Here is an 8,825-nt window from a genome sequence, read left to right on the forward strand (position 1 = left end):
AAACTGTTCTTGCTGTAGTAATTACAGATTGTGAGGTGCTGGTTTTGTTTAAGAGTATTTGAATGGCATTTTACATGAGGGCATACTTAATGTCAGGGTAGTTAGCCCAAGGACAAACAAGTCTTGATAAGTTCCTTGTTATTTTCTTGCCAAGAGAATTACCTGGAACACATTTTTTTTCAACAAGCTCCTGATTTTATGTAAATGAGTAAAGCCTCTGCAATACCAAGAGCCCAAATCTAAAACAAATTTTGTGAGAAATCAGCATTAAAGATAGTAATAAAGTTACTTCCATTTTATTTTTTGTTTGAATATAACAGAGATGGGATTAGGGGGCAGAGATGATCAGTCAAAGCATGTTGTTTAATTTCTTGGGGCCTTAGTTTCATCATCTGTAAAATGCAGCTGAGAGATGGTTAGGTGGTTTCAGTGGCCTGGAATCTGTTTAGGTGAAGCTTGACTTCTAAGATAAAAAAAGGGTTATTGAGGACCACAGTAAACTAGAATATGCATGGCTTTCCTTAAAGAATTCACATTCAAAATTGTACAATTATTTGCTGTCACAGGTTTGGTCAGTAGACCTCTGGCTTTCTGCCTCTGGAATGAATGATTATCAAGATATGATTAGACACAGTCCATGAATCCAGATCTTTTCTTTTAGGGAACTGCTTTTGATGTCCATCAGTGCAAGGTATTGATTTAGTGCCTCTCAACTCCAAGTTTACCCTTTTTGTTTGCTCTGGGAAAATTAAGCTGGGCCCTTTACTTTTCCTTTGCCAGTTGACACAATGTTAATCCAAGCCAATAGATGGTGATGTGGAGACATTGAAGGAGAAAGGGGTTTGTTCTCTGATTTGAGGGAGTTCTTGCAGTATGGGCAGCTTCTGTAGTGCTTAGCTCCTATAAGTGACCAGCTTTTCCAGCATCCAGCTCCTACAACCAGGATGACTTCTGAAACATCCAGCTCCCACCATGTGCCCAGTTTGCCTAGTGCCTAGCTCTTAACAGTGCACTGTGGACAGCAGCTTCCCTGGAACTCTTGGGACACCTACATAAGGAATTCTCTCTTGAGATATCTTTCTTTGCATAGCTTTCCCTGACACCCTACACAAAAGGTTTCCAACAAGTTCAGTGACAGGCATTAGTGACTTCTTTGTCATTCTGTAAGCTAGAGCCATACCCTCCAACAATGTCTTAGTTAGTTCAGGCTGCTATAAATAAGTATCATAGACACGTTGGCTTATAATCAACAGAAATTTATTTCTCACAGTTCTGGAGGCTAGAAGTCAAGATCAGGGTGCCTGCAAGATAGGATTCTGGTAAGGGCCCTCTTCCAGGTTGAGCACTGCTGGCTTTTGCTGCATCCTCACAGGGAAAAAAGAGTTGGAGAGCTTTTGGGGGATTAATCTCAATCCTGATGATTCCACTTTTATTACCTAATTACCTCCCAAAGGCCCTCCAAACAATGTCTTGATCTCAGTTTGGGGGAAGGAGCTCTGTCTCAAATGCTCTCTGTCAGCCTGAGGAGGAGTGGCTATATTCTTATATTTCTATTTCTATATTTAGAGTTCTCTTCATTTATTGCTAGCCAATTCCTTGTTACTCAAATCTATTCTTACAGTTAGATTTCACTATATTAAACTTTTTCCTATTCAAATCACCATGTGGGTTCTGTCTCATGAATGGATTCAAAATGAATTATCCTGGAGCTTTCAAATGTTTCCCCATTTATGTTGGTGTCATTTAGATGGAACATCCCCCACCCATTGCAGATAAGCCACCTCTACCCACCCTTACTCAGAAATCACACAAATTTTACAATATATGTTTATTCGCCTTCACTGAATAAACGTGATACCTGGGAACACAAAAAAAGTTACATGGTTTCCTCAGGATTGAAAAACTAGTTAATTATGGATCTAGAACCAGAACCCTGGTATCCTGACCCCCAGTCCAGACTTCTTTCTTCTCTGCCACATTAACATTATTTACTAAAATAATTAAGCAATTATTTAGATATGGCCTTACAAGATACTCTAAATATAAACATTTGACCTCAGGTTTGCTTCTCAGGTAGAGTGAGCAGGGGTTGGGGAAAGTGTGGAATTCAACATCAGAGAGAGATGGACTATTTACAAACTGGGTTATATGGGTTAAATGGACTAACATTGTAAAATTAAAGTATCTACATTATAAGGTTGCTATGAAGAAGAAACAGGATCACATACACGAAGACCCTATCATCATTAGGTAGACTGGGGGAATAAGCCCAAAAGGTTATTGAATCACACTAAATCTACTTGGTTTCACTCAATTATTTCCCCCCACTCACACTTTCCTGCCATACACATTTTAAGGAAAAAGTTGTGGTTTTTTTTTGTTCATTTTGCTTTTTTGTTGTTGTTTTTAAAGATCTCCCCACCCCCACCCAGTATTTTTTTTCCTTACCTCTCACTACTTCTATTTTCTACCAGCAAGTTTGGGTTTTGCAGAGTAATGTAGAATGAGTTTGAGTGAATCAGTCATCAAGAGAGGGTGACTTCCATGCTATCTTATTCATTCTTAGATCACATTACCAATGTGGACAGATGGAAAGCTAGATGTACTCGGAACATATCACAAGAGCCCATTTTCCTGTCTGTCAGGCACCAATGGCACAGGAACATACAGTCATCTCCTGTGATTAAAGTCTGAATCCCTGGGGCATAGATCCACACAGTCACGTGAATGTCCCTGGCCTTAGTCCATCAACTCTCCGGGAATCTCCCTTTTGGAACTCTATTATTGGATTAAGAGATTTGGGTTCAATGAACCTTAGTTACACAGTGTTTCACATTTATTTATTTGCATGTTTCATGAAGTGTGCAAAGATAATAAATGATATTAAGATAGTAATTGACATCCTTTATTGTATACTTATAAACCAGGTAGTTAATATATATTGTCTTATTTTATCTTCCCAACTCTCCTTGGCAGAAATTAAGGTTATTTCCATTTTACATGAAAAAAAAAACAAAAACAAAATTAAAGTGTATAAAGATGATGAGGTAGCCCAATGATACATGGTCTGGTTGGCTTAAAACACATTGCTGCTTTTAAGTGTGATTTGTTAGTCTGCCATTTTGAAACAAAACAGCATTCCCATTCTGTGGTAGAATTTTGCTTACTGTTTCCTACTGCTTCCAGAGCCAGGAATATGGCCTTTCTCTGAACACAGCTTACTTTCCATTTCTCCACATGCTGATTACACTCCAGAACAATGCATCATTTGCTATATTGTTGGCCTATCTTTCTATCTTGATGCTGTACTCTCTTATTAAAACTTATTAAAGCCATACTTCTCTTTGTTAGATGGCTCAGCTCAGCTCAGAACTGGCTAAACATTGAAAATAGTTTTTCTTTCAATAAACAGAATTATGACTTTTACCAAAAAACCAGCCTCTCTATTTTGCCCATCAGACTGTGCCCTCATTAGTGTGGGAATGAAGAAAGGATTAAGGCAAAAGTAGAGGATTAGAATTAGTTTGGAACATCTCTATTCCTTGTTCCCCTGACCTTCTTTTCACCCCAACTGACTCTGAAGAGAGGGGGGGGGGAAATGTCCAAAAATTCACATTTTTAAAAAAGAAAATCTTGTAGCATTTAAAAAGAATTCATTTGATGACAATTATGTTAGGATATTACAAAATAAAATTTAATGTTTAAAATTGTAGTGTGTCAAGACTGTGTCCGGTTCTAAATGGTGATTTGCAGTGTTGTTATATAACCAGATGAGTTACAGACATAAGATTCAAGAGTTATCAGCAAATAAAAGAATAGACACATTCTCATAAATTAAATCACAGAATATAGCAGAAATGTATGAAATGCTGAGTTTGGAAAAACATGATCATAAGTTCAAAAACTGCTCTTGTCAATGCTTTAGGGCTTAACCACAATATAGGCTATTTTAAATGCTTAACAAGGCTATTTTCAAGAAGATTTTGTGCCCCAGACCATATTCTTTGTATTGAATATTATTCTTTTCTCTCAGAATCAGGTCAGTTTAAAATATTCCCTTTCTAACTTTTTTGTAGTATTATTTTTGCTTATTAAACAGAGCACTTGCCAGCAACATGTACATTGAGCCACATGGACAACTTTCCTAACAAGCAGAAGGAGTATTTTGTAAAGATCAATATATGTGAGCTTTAAGGAATGAAAGGAGAGCAGGTTTCAGAAATGATGACTGTACACTCATGAGTCAATGTTATCGCAATCTGAAGGGGATCAGACTTGGACTAGGCCTTCCGGCCAAGGTGCTGGGGTTTTGCAAGACATGTACACATGACTCTGGCCTGCAGAAGGTGGTGGTTGAACTTTAAATCCCTGCCTTAAGCTAGGACCTTGGAAATTCTGTACCTTCAATGAAAGAGGATTAACTATCCCAATGATCTTAAAGTACAAAGAAAATCTGGTTTCATCAGGCAATGTGGGTAGAATAACAGTTTTTAGTGAGTAACTGATATAAAGTTGTCATGTGTGGTTGTAAAATGACAAGTTTGCTGCCCACACGGTGATGAAAAGTTGAGGACAAGACATCAGTGCAAAGCTGATCAGATACTTGCAGATATACTTGGAGCCTCTGGCAGAAGCAAATATAAAAGCACTGACTAGGGACAGTTTTATAAACTAGTGTATACTAGCTATAAAAACATATATGAGCTTGAAAATCAAAGTATACGTAAAATAAGGAAAGCATTCCTAATAAGAAAAATCAGAAGAAACAGGAAGACTGGCAACCCCAAGAACTTGGCATAACTAACCAATCTTGAAAAAAGTTATAAAATATTTATGTTTATGATGGTAACAGAGAGACAATGGAATAGAAACATGTACAAGAAATAGGGCACAACTTAAAAAGAATATGCACATTTGAGAAATTGACAACATATCTAAAAATGAGAAAAAAACAATATTGAAATAAAAATCTCAAAGTGTTGTTACATAACCAGATGAGTTATAGATGTAAGATTGAAGAGTTATCAGCAAAATAAAAGAATAGACACATTCTCATAAATTAAATCACAGAATATAGCAGAAGTGTTGGAAATGCTGAGTTTGGAAAAACATGGTCATAAGTTCAACAACTGCTCTTGTATAAGTTTCTTTTTTTAAAATACTTTTATTTTATTTATTCATTTTTTTTAATGTGGTGCTGAGGATTGAACCTAGTGCCCCGCATGTGCTAGACCAGCACTCTACTGCTGAGCCAAAGCTCTAGTCCCTCTTGTATAAGTTTCTATTGTTACTATAGTGCTGCTTCCATAGGACCCCAAGCATTTCTAACCCACATACCTGGGGTCAGCTGCAGCTGGCTAGATGGATTTGCTGTCCTTGGCTGGGCTTGCTCCCTTATTGGGGCTCTGATGGTTGTTGGCTGATCTAGGCTGGCTTCAGCTGGTGTGATTCTAGTACTCGACTCTGTTTCAGATGTTTCTCATTCTTCAGCAGACTGGCCTGGGCACATTATTATGATGACAGTTGAAGCATTTGAATATGGAGTCTCCCCCAAAGTATCATGTGTTAAAGGCTTGGTCCTCAGGCTGTGGCTCTACTGGGAGGAAGTGGAAACATTAGGAGGTGGGGCTTAGAGGAGGGGGCATGGCCTTGAAGTATTGGGACCCTGGTCCCTTTCTCTCTATTTGCTCCCCAGCTGCCATGAGGTAAGCAGCTTTGTCTGCTGTGTGTTCCTTGATACAGTGTTCTGTCCCGCTAGTGCGAGGCATGGGGCCAATCACCCATAGACTGAAACCTCTGAAACTGTGGGTCAAAGTAAACTTTTCCTCCTTTTAAGTTGTTGATCTCTGGTATTTTATCAAAGCTAATGAAAAGCTGACTAACACAAAGTGCAAGTGTATGAACAACAGTCAACGTACTCACATCTGTCTCATTTTCTTGATCAAAATAATAACATGGCTGAGCCAGACAGAAGGGGTAGGACAGGTTACCCAATTTATGACCATAGGGTCTTGTTCCATTGCATAGTTATATGGAATAAGACATGGATACAGAGAAGAGTGAAGAGTGAGGACATTTCTGTAATTTACCACAGATTAGTTAAGGAGGTGATAATCACACCTAGAAAAAGGGAGGAAAAGGATCTTGGAAAATGTCTTAGTTTGTAGCAAAGAGTCAGATAAAATATATGAAAGAGAAGTGGAGACATTGAAAAGAGGGACTGAAGTAGCCTGACAAACATCTAAGAGAAGTGCCAGAAGAAGATGGCATATTTAAGGAAGAAACAGAGTTTTCCAGAATTAACAACAGACATGATTTCTCATAATGTGGATTCACAAAGATTCCTAAGAAGACTCTATGTTTTTTTTTTAAAAGTTCACACCTCAACCAACATACTTAAGTACAATTTCAGAATATGAAGAGAAAATCTAAAAGCTACTAGGGGTAGAAGGCAGATTATTTACTACGATACATACAGGTAAATTAAAGCAAGATTTTCATCAGTAAGAATAGGTACCAGAAGTCAAGGAACGAACATGAGGAGTGAGAGAAAATAGTTGTCAATCCAGAACTCTATACCATGCCAAATAACCATTCAAAAAAAAAAAAAGACAAATTTTAGAGAAATTTTAGTTTCATGCTAAAGAATTATGATATGATATGCTTTAGCAAGAAAGAAGTTAAACCTAGGAGGAAAGAAGGAGATTTGAGAAACAATGCTAATCAAACATATTGGCAGATGTAGACAAATAAAATTATTATTAACTGTAAACAAAACAATAACCATAACAACTAATGGAAGGAAGCATTAAAACAGGATAGAGTTTCAAGTGTTCCAAACTCCTTTTGTTATGCAGGAGAAGAGTATAGATACTAATTGACCTTCAATTTTATATCAAGTATGCTTGCTAAAAATGTAAGGGTAACCATCAAAAGAATAGAAATAGAATATATAACATCCAAAATAACAAGGGGACGTGGGGTCTATATAGAACATAATCATTTTTGTAGAAGGTAGGAAAGAAGTGAAAAGAAGCAAAATAAGAATAAATGATTATATATATACTATATAATCACATTATTTATAAATATATTAAATGTAGATAAAAGACAGGTTTTTAAAAATCCACATATATTGTTTATCTGAAACATAGCAACATGGAAAATTTGGAGGAAAAGAACAATATATTCAATCAATGAAGGATCAATATCCAGCATATTTAATATGTAAATGAGCAAGATAAAGATGAAAGATCAAAAAGGAAAAATGGACAAATAATAGGAATATGTAAATCAGGAGAAGTAACCTGAAAAACTACCAAACAGATGTAAAAATTTCACTAGTAATCAGGGAAATGTAAAATATTCCATTAGTAATCAGGGATATGTAAAATAAGGCAAAGATGTACCATTTTGCAGCTACCACATTGACAAAATAATTATACAGATAATAATGCTAGATCTATTGGCAAGAATATGGGAAAATGGCATGTCGGGTGCTGTTGGCACAAGAGTAACTTGGTAAATTATTTTGTAGGGTACTGTAATAATACCTAATAAAATTGATTACATTTAAATGTATGACCATATGTTAGACAAAGTCATGTCCATACACAAGGCGAAATACATAACGAAATTTATAAGAACAAAAAAACTAGAAACAACATTTAAAAGGCAAGTTTTAAAAGATCACACACACACACTCACATACATATCAAGCATATCTAGTTAAAAACCTGAAATTTGACGTGTTCAAAGTCTGAACTTTTTTGAGCACTGATACAACAGTCTGCAAATGGAAAATTCTACATCTGACCTCTGATGGTTCAAGCTACACATACTTTTTATTAAGAATATGGTATAAAATTCCTTTCAGGCTAGGTGCATATGAAACATAAATAAGTTTTTTGTTCATCCTTGGGTCTCATACCCAAGATATCCCAAATATTCCACAATCTGAAGTGATTCTTGTACATTTTGAACAAGCAATAATCAATCTATAGTATGACATGTACATATGTTTTATTTAATGTATGTTATGTATTATCATAATATTATATGTATTGTCATATTTAATATATAATGTTATATTCCTAAATCTGCTTATGAATTATAAGTAGATATTTATAAGTAAATATTTTAAAATGTGCCCCAGAAAGATATCTACTAAATTTCTACTTTCAAAACAGTGATTTGCTTCAGGGACAAAATAAAGGTAATCTAAGGTAAGGAAGGTCAACAGGGCTTTAATGAAATCTTTCTTTAAAAAAAAATCTGTATTAAATGTGGTTAACAATTGTTAAATTTGTGTGGCTATTACTTAAACACTGACTATATCTGTACATTTCTTTGTGTTTGAAGTATTTAATAATTCAACATTTAAAATATAACAACTAACAAAAAGAAATCAGAGACAAGGACACCAACAATGAGCCCAAACAACAGAAAATAAAATGCAAACTCAAGAAGAATTCAGAAGAATCACACTGATGAAGAGTCATGACATAATTCAGGTGAAGCATGAACAGGAATGTGAAAGTGGCCCTGATTGTATAACCAAGGTTTCCTGCTTCTTTAGAAAGAAATTAATGTTTAACCAACATATTGTACTTCTTAGTGGTAAGAGAGCGCCATAAAACACACTCTTCTCTTTCACTCAGCTAAACACAAATTAGACTCAATCAGCTTTGAAATTTCATGATCTTGGGGCCCAGAATTCACCACTTCCACGAAGCATGAGTTATACTTCTGAGCCCCTCTTGGGCAGCAGTAATAATCCGGGTTGATTGTGAAAGGTTAGGACTGAACACTCCTTGAGTTCTAAG

The 8,825-nt window shown here is 35.9% G+C and overlaps 1 long non-coding RNA gene across 1 annotated transcript; it reads right to left on the reverse strand.

The window, feature by feature from the left end:
- Positions 1 to 280: 280 nt before the first annotated feature.
- LOC144365326 (uncharacterized) lies at positions 281 to 2,701 on the reverse strand. The gene is made up of 2 exons (XR_013423635.1): positions 2,449 to 2,701; positions 281 to 463 (listed from the first exon to the last, which is right to left on the reverse strand). It is a non-coding gene; the product is annotated as an uncharacterized LOC144365326 (long non-coding RNA).
- Between the last annotated feature and the right edge of the window lie 6,124 nt (positions 2,702 to 8,825).

This window comes from Ictidomys tridecemlineatus, chromosome 7, assembly GCF_052094955.1.
Source record: "Ictidomys tridecemlineatus isolate mIctTri1 chromosome 7, mIctTri1.hap1, whole genome shotgun sequence".
NCBI lineage: Eukaryota > Metazoa > Chordata > Mammalia > Rodentia > Sciuridae > Ictidomys > Ictidomys tridecemlineatus.